The following is a 10,088-nucleotide window of genomic DNA, read 5'->3' on the forward strand; positions in this document are numbered from 1 at the left end:
GGGAGCCGGCAGCCTGAGCCCCATCGGCAGCCCGAGCCCTCCCCTGTCAGCCAGGGAGCTGGCAGCCCGAGCCCCTCCCCTGTCAGAGGGGGAGCCAGCAGCCCGAGCCCCAGGGAGAGCGGGGCCGGGCAGTTTGATCCAGCAGCCCGCACCCTCCCCTGTCAGCCAGGGAGCCCGCACCCCAGGCAGAGCGGGGCCGGGCAGTAGGGTCTGGCAGCCCGACCCCCGCCCCCGTCAGCGGGCGAGCGGGCAGCCCGAGCCCCAGGAATTTGCCAAATCTCATCTAAAGCCAGAACCACAGCCCTCCTTGTTACCACCAGCCACAACCTCACCCGAAACTAGAGGTGGGTGAAAAATACCAAGCATTTTTCACAGAAAGTTTTGAATTTTTTTCACATTTTTCAAAATTCCCCAAGAAAAATTTACAAAAAACTGAAACGGAAAAATGGTCCATTTTCAAAAACTGTTTTCATGAAACATTTTTCTGATTTTTGAAAACCAAAAATGAATTTATTTTTATTCGAAACCATTTTTTTTTTAAACAAAAGCCAAAAAAACATTTTACAGAAACATCTTTGGTTTCTGGTTTTTCTATGTTCGTTAAAAAAAGTTTCAATTAAAAATATTTTTCAGAGGTTCATAGATTCCGGGGCCCAGCAATTGGGGCATCCATCACACTGAGGAAATTTAAACTTAAATCCCTGAAAATATTCATTTTTAGGAGGGGGTTCACGAGATTTCACAATTTAGTGAAAGGGGTTCGCGGGCTGTTAAAGTTTGGGAACCACTGGACTAGATGACCTCCTGAGGTCTCTTCCAGCCCTAATCTTGTATGATTCTATAATCCCATCTCAGGTAGGGAATGAGCTCCTAACTGCTCAGGAAACCACAGTCTAACAAAATAGTGATGCAAGGGTTAATAAACGTATTCCATTATTATGAATGAACCAAAAGGCCTGGGGAAGTCTTAGCACTTGCCTATAAGCTGTTGGGATCAGAACCCTGTCCCTGTGCAATAAACAAAAAGCTGTGACTGTCTCTTCACTGGAAAAAAAGGTTTTTTGTTTTTGTTTTGTTTTTTAAATTCCAAGAAAACTAATTTGAGTTAGTTATCTCACTGGTTCTCAAACTGTGGTCGGGACCTCAAAGTGGGTTGGGACACACAGAGACACACACACACACACACACACACACACCCCGACCCTGGCAGTGGGGCGCGGGCAGGCTCAGGCTTCAGTTCCCCCTCCTCGGGTCATGTAGTAATTTTTGTTATCAGAAGGGGGTCCCGATGCAATGAAGTTTGAGAACCCTGTGTAAATTTAAACTGATATGGTTTATGGTATAACCTGCCTGCATAGACACTCTTAAACTGGAATATGAGTACTACTTTTTTATTTAACTTGGGAAGGGGTTTAAGCTATGCCCCCCAAAAAGCCGCTCTTACACTGAAATAAGAGTGTCCACTTGAGGCATGTGTATGTGTGTTATATTGATATAACTGATAAAACTTTCCTGTGTAGTCAAGACCTAACACGCTCCTTCTCAAGACGTAGTTGTTTTTAAAAGACACTGGCATTTTGAAAAGTCAACACAAACTGGGATTTGTCTGTTGCAGACAGGGTGCCTTCCTGGGCTCTGCTATGAAACCTCTCTTAGGCTGGTATCTGTCAGAGTCTATTCCCTATGGGCAGCATATCTCAGCTATATCTCTTCATCAGGGCCACCCTCCATTGGACTCAGCTCACAACAGCTATGGCTGGTCCCCCAGTGAGGTTCCTTGTTCAGCTATTTTCTACTGGGCAAATTCTCTCTGAGGACCTTTATTTTTGTTCTGTGGTCAGTCCCAAGTTTGGTCCAGCTGCTCCCATTATCATGTAGCCACTCAGATGGCAAGGTATTAGCTGGCACCCCACAGTCAGGGCCGGCTCTGGCTTTTTGGCCGCCCCAAGCAAAAAAAAAAAAAAAAAAAAACCTGCGGCGGGCCCGGGGGGGGGGGGGGGGGGGGGGCGCGGGGGGGGGGGAGGGAGAGGGGGGCGGCCAGGGCTACAGCGGGGGTGCTGCCACGCAGCCCCTCCCGCTGCGCCGCCGCCTGCCGCGAGGGCTCCGCTCCGGTCTGCAGGGAGGGAAGGAAGAGGACTGCCCTGCAGGGTGCTCCGGCCCCCTACAGGGCGGCTGGAGCGGAACAAAACAAAAAAAAAAATAAGCGGCCATGCCGCCCTAGGATTGGGCAGAATGCCGCCTCAAACAATCTGCCGCCCCAAGCACCAGCTTGCTCAGCTGGTGCCTGGAGCCAGCCCTGCCCACAGTCAGTATGGTCCTGCTATGCCCTTACCCTAACAGTTCAGTCCTGAGAGCCACCTGTAGTCCTCAAAGTAGGTCATGTGGAGAGCTGCATTACAATGGCAACAAACAACTTCCAGGTGCTGTTTCCAACTGTCAAACAGTAAAAGAGAGGAAGAGGAATTGAAATGAGAGGTAAGCCCTGAGCATCTCCCTGGCTTTAAGCCAGTCTCCCCTGTGTAATTCATTTCAGCATCTGCACTCTAAGTGCAGGAATCTATCTTTAGTTTGATAACCTGCTCACTCTTGTTCAGTATGTGAGTTGGTTTCTAAACTCCAGTGTAAAAACTTTTAACTCTGGTCAGTGGGCAAGAGCATGAGCTGCATTCTGTTAATGTTTGGCCCATTTTTCTACTTGGTACAAATGTATAACATCTACTAGCACATAGAATAGAGAATGTGCACTCTAATATTCTGCTTGTCTTTATTGCTTCTATTATAACCCTCACAAAGGATGGGCAAGGATGATGGGGGATGGGTCACTTGATGATTATCTGTTCTGTTCATGCTCTGTGAAGCACCTGGCGTTGGCCACTGTCGGAAGACAGATACTGGGCTAGATGGACCTTTGCGCTGACCCAGTATGGCTGTTCTTATGGAAAATGTTGTGTCTTTAATGGTGACAATGAATAATTTCAGGTTAAAATTTGAACTTCATATTACATTGTGAAGACTTCTGCTAAATGTACAATCCCCAATGTTGCTGTGTATTAAGAAAGGTACAGAGAACAATATGTTAATGCAATTACATAAGTTGTTGGTATTCCTTCTCCTTGAATGCTGTGTTCAGTTGTTGTAACTTCATCTCAGAAAAAATGTAGCAGAAATGGAAACAGTGTAGACAAGTGCAGCAAAACTCTTAGCGGCATGCAAGAAAGGTTTCATATTTCTGAAGGCATGAAGGGAGGTTAAAAAGATTAGGGCTACTTAACCTCACGAGGAGAAGATAAATTTAAAAAAAAGCAACTGAATAATGGTATATAAAACAACAAATGTTCTAGAGCAGGTCAGTCAGACACTCCTCTTTATCCTTTCAGCTGTGTGCAGATCTGGTCGCCCCATCTCAAAAAAGATATATTGGAATTGGAAAAGGTTCAGAAAAGGGCAACAAAAATGATTAGGGATATGGAACAGATTCCATATCAGGAGAGAGAAATAAGACTGGAACTTTTCAGATTGGAAAAGAGACGACTAAGGGGAGGGGGGAAATGATAGAGGTCTTTAAAATCATGACTGGTTTGGAGAAAGTAAATAAGGAAGTGTTGTTTTACTCATAACCACAAGAACTAGGTCACCAACTGAAACTAATAGGCAGCAAGCTTAAAACAAACAAAAGGAAGTATTTCTTCACACAATGCATAGTCAACTTGTGGAACTCTTTGCCAAGACCATAACAGGGTTAAAAAAAGAACTAGATAAGTTCATGGAGGATAGGTCCATCAACAGCTATTAGCCAGGATGGACAGGGATCCAAAACCATGCTCTGAAGTGTTCGTATCCTCTGTTTGTCAGAAGCTGGGAATGGGTGACGGGATGCATCACTTGGTGATTACCTGTTCTGTTCATTCCCTCTGGGGCACCTGGCATTGGTCACTGTTGAAAGACAGGACACTGGGCTTGATGGACCATTGGTCTGACCCAGTATGGCTGTTCTTTTGTTCAAAGTGAGACTTCGGTTTTGTGCACATGGGGAAATTGACTTAGCTGTGTTGGAATAAGCTATTCTGGAATAGCTCCCTGTGCAGTGTGATACTTCCCAGGATTGTGAGGCATCTTGCATGAGGAAGCTGTGTCTGTATCTCCCAGAGGTCAGCTCCCCAACTCCGCGGGCAATACAAGCATTCCCCTCTAGGCCTGCGCAGGCCTCACTGCCTTTCTTCAGGTTAGGGAAAGGCACACTCCACCCTCTGCTTATCTCCCTGGAGTGTCCAGCCACTGTTCTACTAGGCAGTTACAGTATTCACGGATCTGTTGCTTCCAAAGAAACAGTACACCCCAGTTTACCAGTTCCATCTCATATCACAGTTCTGCACACAGCACTTAGATATGTTTATAGTGAAATCAAGAATGAATCTCTGTGCTTTGTTTTGTTTGTGATAGCAGGTAGAAGTAGTGGAAACAAATGGTTACAGATAAAATAAAATCATAAAACACATTCCAGAGCCTAGACTTAATTAACATGGTACTCTCTTGTCTTGTGGAGTATTGCACACCCAACATCCTTCCAGGCTGGGTGTGATCCTGCTTTCATAAGACAAACACGCTGTTAGTTTGTCTCCTTGGTGAAGAATCCAAAGTGTCCCTTGGTGCTCCCTAGATATGGCAGAACAATCCTTTGCCATTACTCATAAACAGGACACCCTCTGCTCCTTATTCCTTCCAGTGGCTTTCCTCTCTTGTTGATTTTGGAATCTCTTGATTAGCATCAGGCTCAGTATACAAACAGACATAGATTGTGAGGCGGGCAATACACTTATGTCCAGACGGAGATAAGCGTCTGTTACCACTTGCCGAAAGAAACATTTTTGAGGTATGTCACCTCCTGGTGACCTGCCTTAATCCCAAATCCTTAAGAATATAATTTTCAGTATAGGTACGTAACTTCTTAAATATTATCTGTGTATATATTTTGAAGTGCTTATGATGATCACATGCCACCCTTTGGTGAACTTCTGATCCAGGGATCCCTGTGCATTCCTGTACCCTCTGCCAGTTGGCACGAAGTGGTCCCTGGGTTACATATGGACACTATTCCAGAACAGAAGTGACTTCATTCTGGAATAATATTCTGCTATAGCTATGTGAGTCAATTTTCCTGTGTAGATGAGGACTCAGCCACTGTGTATTAATTGATTTAATCAAGAGTAACTGCTTTAATCCATATACATTTAACCGGAGAAAATATCAATGCCTGGCTCTGACTGGTCCTAAATGCCCCCAGCACCACTTCCCATTGTCCTGAATTTAGAGCAGTCAGTGCCTTTCTGAAACACAGCCCCACCTTGTCACATTCTGAGATGTAGTCCAGATGAGTGAAGGGTTGTGTCACCACCTGCCCTGTAATCCTAGATGCCTGAAATGCCCCGTTGCTGTGGCTTGCAACCTGGACACCTGCAACCAACAGATAAACATGCAGGTCACACCATGAGTGTCTGTGCGCTGTACATCCATGGATCAGCAACTCTGACCCCAGCAGCCTGCCAGCAGCACAACAGCTGCTTGTGGGCTTCTACCAGCTTTGGTTACCACTTGCCGGGTGACCCCCCAACACACTCCCTGTCACAAATTTTCCCCAAACTGTGTGCCCTGAAGCATCCCACCCGCTCCTGGACCACTGGGAGAAATAATTAGGTTTGTTTGCTCCTTTTAAAGAGACAAAAGCACATTAGTTTATTAATTTAACTAGGGCAAATACATCCTTTCCTTCAAACATAGCCCTTATAGTAAAAGTAAAACCCATTTATTAACAATAGGACATAAGTAATGTCAAGTAAAAGGAATAAACATAGAAAGGGTTACTTAATCTAGCAAGGTACAGGCTTTGTTCAAGATGGTTTTTTTTTTTTTTTTTTTTTTTCTCACCAGTCTTCCTTCTTCCCAGCCATGGCTGACTTTCCCTCAGTTAGAACCTCCCACAGAAGTACAAGGTGCAGGCTTCCCATGTCTTCCTAGGTGAAAGTTCTTTGCTTAAGCAAGTTTCTCACCTATATTCAGTTCCCAGCGACGTCAGCGCCTCCCCTCCATTTGGTTGAAGAATCCATCTTTCTCAGCTTGCGAGAGCTCTAGCCCTTTGTGCCTGTCTAGTGATGGATGCCAAAATGGCTTTCTGTCTCTGCTTATAGCTTCCAAAGTTCAATGACCTAGTTTAAAGAGGGCAAGATAACCTCATGCTGGTCTTCCGTTCCTGTGGTCTTTCTATTCCCCCTGCTGATTTTTGTATAGATGGGGCTTCCATGTTTTAGGTCACACTTTGCTTAATTTCTTTGGAGACAGATAGCTGTCTTCCCTCCTGTCTGGGGAAAATCTGTTTTTCCATTTATTTGGTCACAGATTGTAAAGCATAATATCAATGAGTATCTATAGTTCCTTATATAGTGTTAATACATACTGTTCATGGTGATATTAATCACCAGTGTGCCATTAGCTTTCAGAAAGTATCTTACTTGATACGCTGTTATAATACAGCAATATTGTATGCAGTCAGTGGAGTCATTTACTTATCGTTTGAGGTGCCACGTGTCTTTATAACTCAGATAAAGTTTCTCTCTCCTGCAGGGGAGTTGATGCCATGCTGTGTTCTCCCCACCTGATAGCTTTGTTTTTCTTATGTGTAAATGACCCTTCATTATCTCTTCCTGACAAGAAGGCTGGTCAGAGAAGCAAACACATTCCTTTGTCTAGGGCATACCTGTTTACCAGCTCCCCAGACATGCCTGGCTTAAACATTTTTTAGTCAAATTCCATTATATGTCCAAAACTCTTAATACACACCCCCTACGTACATCATACAAGTATATTAATGGTCAGTGAGTTACTAGTTTTCCAATGACATATTACATGACACCTTTTAGATACAGATTATAGCCATAGTGAGTTGGGGTAAACCAAATTGGTCAGGCCAGCTGAAACTCATTACCTGATTCCAGTGAGCCCTCTGGCATTGGGATGCTCTTAGGGTCACACATCCACTGTATCATCTTTCTTTGCTGGCAACTACATGGCTGAGCTCTGTCATTTTATTGTAGCTGTGGGGTGAAATCCTCACCTCATTGAAGTCCATGGCAAAACTATTGACTACAGTGCAGTCAGGATTGACCCTGTTTTTCACCACATTCATCTATTGAAACTGGTTAGCTTAAGTATGTTAACCATAATTCTGCTTCCTCTCACAAAGTTGCACTTGAGGAATGTTGGGAAAATGATGAAGGAATAGTGAATGGTACCCCCTCGTTGTAATTCAATACTTAACCAATGCCAAAGTCTGGTGTTATGTGGAGCATTGTGCTGCTGTAGGAGGCTGTATTTCCAATGAGATGTAAAAGCAAGTTCTTGTTCACTTGTCATTAAGGTTCCCATAGCCCTTATACAAATATGGGGTGCCTTGACCAAATTTCAGTCTAGACTATTAGATTCTGCTTCCCTAAATTATCTCTATGGTTTCTCTGATTCTTCTTCTTGTCTCAAAGGGCTGTGTAGTGTAATTAGTGCTACATAAACTCTTAAGATACTCAAAAATATGGCTATATCTGTTGGATGAATGTACATGTATAGATATTGGATGATTTGGGTCCCAAATATAGTTTGTAAAACACTTGGCTTCATGGGATGAAAGAATCTATAACTTATTCTGGGTGTGTGTTGATAATACTATAGGATTTTCAGTGAGCAGGTTAGAGCAGTCCTGAACCATGAGTTTATGTTGTTTGCCTGCACAATGAGAATCTTTGCCAGTAATTCACAAAGTCTGCTGCTAGTGTCTGCAAAGGAAGGGGAGATGCTTTCAAAACCTCTGGGTCACTGGGTTGCAAGGAAAGAGTCTCTGTATAGATGTGTGTGGTGTTTCTGGGGAGAGGTTGTGCCAGGTATCTGCTTTTAAATTTCCAAATACATTTATTTTTTAACAACTGCCTATTTTAAACACAATGTTTTGTTTAACAGGAGTTTTTTAAAGGTTTCACTATTAATTTTAGAACTTTCATTTCAAGCATGTTTCTGTAAAATTGACTTTTTCAATGTCCTCTGCATTGTGCTCTTTTGCAAGAAATCTCTGCATAATTATTTCTTATGTACTTGTTCAATTTATCAGCCAACAGATGTCAAGTGTAGCAAAATGCTATAATAATATTATGAACTAATAATAGTTATAATGCTTCTAATGGCCTGGCATGGCTTTTGATAGAGGCAGACTCAGAAATTAGAGCAAGTGAATGCTTAACCTTGAACCACAGAAGCGTAAATGAGCACTTAATCTTGCTCTAGGTATACTATACTTGCAGGTGTTTCAACTGCACCTACCTATCTCTAATCAAGTGGCCAGTTCCCTTAATTTCCTCAAATGGACCAGGAGTAAAAATCATTTAAATCAGTTATTATAGTAAAAACCTATTATCAGTATGTTCAGAGATGCAGAACAACTCTGGCAAACTCTGTTGATGAGCAAATTTATTGAAATTGGTTTTGCATACCAAAAACTGAAGCCTGGTCATTTTAAAACTAATTTGGCAGTAGACCACTTGGGTTTCAAAGAATTCTTGTGTCTTGATTATTACAACAATGCACACAGATTGCTTCCACATTGGGAAGACTAGAGAAAACGCAGGAATCCTTTATCTTTTATGCAAGTTGATTGTGCTGCTTATAAGTGCCAGGAAGTCTTTCTGACACAGACTGAAATGTGTTTTTGGAAGTTGCCTGCTGTCTTTATATGAAGTTAGCTATTCATTACAGATAAAATTCACCCACCCCTACACAAAGACAGAGTAAATCCACTTTAGGCCTGATCTTGAGTTCTTGAACCTCCCAGGGAAGATGTGGGTGTTCATTGTTTCTCAGGATCAAGCCCTTGGTCTAGGGAAGCTAAGCAGGGTTTTGGGGGTGGGTGTTATGGAATTGACTGCACCCTTCAAAGCCAGGGGTAGGATGCTGGACTGCAGGACAGACTGTCATTGGCCAATATTCTAGCATTTGCACTAGAATAGTGACTGCAGCATTTTTCACATAGCATGTGTCTACCCAGCAATGTAAGCTCAGGGTTAGTAGAACTTGAGTTAGCAGACTATGGGTTTGTTTACCTAGGGCTTGAGCATCATTTGTAACCCCATGTTAGGAATTATTGAACCCTTGGTCCCAACCTGTCTTAACTTTGTTATGTGGGCCTGAATCCAACCACCCAAATCCCAGACTTCCTGCTGCCCTCCCAAAATGTGGCTACTCTGGCCCTTTGTTTGTGGTGCAGTGTAGGAAAACTTGACTGTGCAGAGGACAAAGCAAGTGAGCCCATGGGCTTGTGGAATACTTTTGGTGGACTCCCAGAGCATGAGTCTGATGGGCCTGTGTCTACACTACAAAGACATTGGGCTTGAACTCTGGGTCCTGGACTAAGGCATGGATTGTCCACCCCCAAGGGGTTCTGGGACCAGGGTTAGCATGACTTGTCTGTAGATGGAAGTTGGATTAGGCTTGCTCCTAAGTTTGAACCCTGGGCTTACATGGCAGTGTAGATGTACACCTAGAGGCTCACTACCCATAAATCCACAAAATTGTGGATCCAACAGCATTGCCCTTTGCCCTACCTTCAGCAGCCTCACTCCACTCCAGCCTAAATGGAGACGGAGAGGTGCTGAAGGGATGCTCACTTTCATGGTGCGCAAGGGATGCTCTGTTTGTCTGCTCTTATATCCCTACCACAGGGTTTATCCTATGTGAAGAACCTTCTGCCAGGCCCTCTCTGCTTTCACCCAAGCTCACTACAGACAGAATGGTAAGCTTGTTGTTGTAAGCCCTTTTTCCTTTCAAGGCAGTGCATAATGGATCAGGGGGCACAGCTGTGCTTGCTTTACTGCTCATTTCACTTTGTTTTATTCATTTAATGTGAATTTAATGCTGGTGACGAGTTCTGGGTTCACAGCCCTAGAAACAGAAGTCCTCTGTTTCACCACAGAGCAGGTACAGCATAGGCAGGGTCGGCTCTGGCTTTTTTGCCGCCCTAGGCAAAAAAGCCTCCGGCCGGCCGGAGCGGGGGGGGGGGG

The sequence above is a fragment of the Terrapene carolina genome, unplaced genomic scaffold (genome assembly GCF_002925995.2).
Source record: "Terrapene carolina triunguis isolate 2854851 unplaced genomic scaffold, T_m_triunguis-2.0 Scaffold838, whole genome shotgun sequence".
Taxonomy (NCBI): domain Eukaryota; kingdom Metazoa; phylum Chordata; order Testudines; family Emydidae; genus Terrapene; species Terrapene triunguis.